This window comes from Arachis duranensis, chromosome 5 (genome assembly GCF_000817695.3).
Source record: "Arachis duranensis cultivar V14167 chromosome 5, aradu.V14167.gnm2.J7QH, whole genome shotgun sequence".
NCBI classification, from domain to species: Eukaryota; Viridiplantae; Streptophyta; class Magnoliopsida; order Fabales; family Fabaceae; genus Arachis; species Arachis duranensis.
In genome coordinates this window covers 107,866,603-107,869,642 of record NC_029776.3, presented here as the reverse complement: position 1 = coordinate 107,869,642, position 3,040 = coordinate 107,866,603, and the positions used below count along the sequence as shown (strand labels likewise).

At 36.6% G+C, this 3,040-nt stretch overlaps 1 pseudogene; it reads right to left on the bottom strand.

Annotated features, from left to right (window-relative positions):
• The window catches only part of LOC107491424 (uncharacterized), a 4,020-nt pseudogene extending 1,189 nt beyond the window's left edge, over window positions 1-2,831 (bottom strand).
• Between the last annotated feature and the right edge of the window lie 209 nt (window positions 2,832-3,040).

The window sequence follows — 3,040 nt, the reverse complement described above, 5'->3', positions numbered from 1 at the left end:
GATGAGCAGCTCAGCCTTCAAACTGCCATGCTTGATGTTGCAAGTAGATTCATCAGTAATTGTAATGGGTATTGAAAATCTAGAATGAGCCGTTCTCCCACCAGGTAGGAGTAAAGAAGCAATTCCACTGGATGCGACATTTAAAACAATTTTTCCTCTAGACCGAATAGCAGAAGAAAGTCCATTCCAAATAAATGTCTTACCACACCCACCATGCCCATAAACGAAGTAAAAACCACCAGAGTCTGTAACAACAGCATTGAGTATCTCATCAAATACTAACCTTTGCTCATGAGTCATCTGTTGTTCTGTATATAAGTTTGTATGAGTCAACTCATTTGTGTCATATGCTAACTCCTCCTCTATTAGCTTATTCTGAAAAAGGCGAACATGAGACATCTCAGGATATGGCATTGATTGATAGTCTCTTAAAGATCTCACATTGCTATTGAGTATCTTCTCAATCTCAATAAGGCAGAGATTTTTCAATTCGTCATCAGTCATGTTTAGTCCTAGAAAAAGCACATAGTGGTTTTATGAAATATTTAATAAGTAATTCCAAATTAAAACTTTCCTCTCATATAGTATTCCATCAGCCAATAACGTCCAAGTTGCATTCCAAACACGCTCTGGGTTGCTAATGCTATTAGATATCAGTAGCATCGCAAATAATTTTCTCAATTGATGACCAGATGCAAGTTCAGCTACCTCATTAATAGCTGCAATGAATTCCCTATCATCGCACAGTAGTCCCATGGAATAGCAAGCATCTTGGAAGCTAGAATATGTAATTCCATTAACTGTCCTAATAGACTCATATGTTGTGCAACCTCTCTGAACAGCTAACAAAATTCTCATATAATAAATATCACCTGTACCCGGTGGAACATAATTTAACCTCCCGATAGAATACCCTCTTTTGCGTGGATGCCATACCCTTGATTCTCTATCATAAACAAATTGATTTGGAAATTCAGCATACGTCAAAGTTTGACCTGCTTCAAATTTTTTATTGGCCTTCATCCATGCTAAGAACATTGTACATTTTCCTTCCTCTTCTTCCACGATTTCTTCAAGATCGTCATCATCTTTAAAGATGATATTTTGCTCTCCAGGCAAATGAAAGGTTAATCTCATCACTGAAGGCCACCTTTGATGAATATCATACGCTAAGGTTCTCCACACAGCCTCACATGCAGACAAATATCTGCAATCATAGAATTGTTTGATCTCATCAATAACCTGAGCATCCTCTCCACTGGAAGCTTCCTTTGTAACTCCAACTGCTACCCTGTCTGGACCTTTATTCACATACTTGAACAAATATTTGATAGCATTCGACTTGTTGCAGTACTCTACATTAACATGCGCTTGATAAGACATCAGTAGATATGCATTGTATGGAACCACATTCCTATTATCCATATGGACTCCCTTCTTCTCAGTAACCACCCCTGTGTCTTGTCTTCTATATGATGGGTATCCACTATCATCGATAACTGTGGTTTTACTGAATGTCTTGGGATAATATTTGGTGCAGTACCCATCTTTCATGCAGGAAGATTTTGAGAATGCTCTACCACATGGTCCATGAATCATATATGTAGATACAGCTCTAAACAATTTTGGATGCTAAGCAGGATCTGGCAACTCTGAAGATATTAACTGATCAATTTGAGTTGTCGTTGTTATCTTATGGTCTCCACTTAACCACAAAAGAATGTGAGCATGTGGTAGACCTCTTTTTTGGAATTCCACCGTATACATCCCTTATACCAAAAAGACAAAAAAAAAGTTATATGTTATATTTAAACTATCTATTTTATGTATGTGCTTTGATAAATTAAGGGTGATAATAAAAAATCAACAATACGTTAAGTAAGAAAATATTTTACCATTTATTTTATAACAATCTAAAGGAATATTTCTCTAAAAATAAGGTTGGATGATGAGCAATACCTGCATCTAGCACTCCAAATGGAATTCCTTGCTTAAGATCCGAGATTATCATGTCAAGTTTAATTTTGAATACTCTACACGATATATCCGACCGGTCTTCAACCTTTAAGTTCCTTGGATTGTTAACCCTGCCAATCTCTTGCCAACTTGAGTTACATGTCATTGTGATGAAGAAGTCTGAATATCCATATTTCTTACAAATTGCCATAGCATCTTGACAATTATTAAATATGTATCTCATACCACCAGTGAAGGACGCAAGTAGGATGATACGCTTACCTGCTTTAGAAGCACGTGTCTCACCCCTAACAACTGCATCTTGAATCCCTTTGTATATATCACTCCTCACCTTGGTTTGGTTGTTTCGGTAGTAGGTCAACCTTTGTGCTTCAATCATAGAAAAGCAATCAACCAAGAACTGCTGAAATAATCTTCCACCATTGATAATGGTTGCATACTCGACCTTTCTCTCTTGTATTCTAAATGCTATGAACTCCCTTAAACTCACACGCTGTCTCTTTCTATTTTCATCAGCCCTGAGATTCTCGCAAAGGAATATCTTCTTGGTAGCCATCTTCACCGTAAGGAAACATCATAGGGTACTGAAGAGGAATAAATGCGGTGTGTGTCTCATGAATCCTTTGCAGATGTCCAGACTTTAATTGGACTATAATATCACGTCCTGCATCTCCAGAATCAAAATCTCCTACTATTAGAGATGCGACCTCGTTAGAAGATGGTAAATTGTAGACTCTTGCATCCTTTGATCTTTTTCGGTACTACCGTAGTCTTATATTTGCGATATCTCCTTGATTCAGGTAGTTTCTCACTATCCTAAATGTGTGAGCAAGAACATTATGTTGATCGATCATGTCCTTGAGATCTAGAACTAAGGACTGGTCAATGTTGTTGTTGTTTGTTCTTGAACTGTATAAAACATCAATTGAAAAATATTAGTATTCATAATTAACCAAAATCAAAGTATGAACTACCTAAATAAATTTTTAATCAGTTTGGAATGCATGATACAAACCTGAAAATCTCTATCTTGTTTGAGACCTCATTTTCTGTATCATAAATA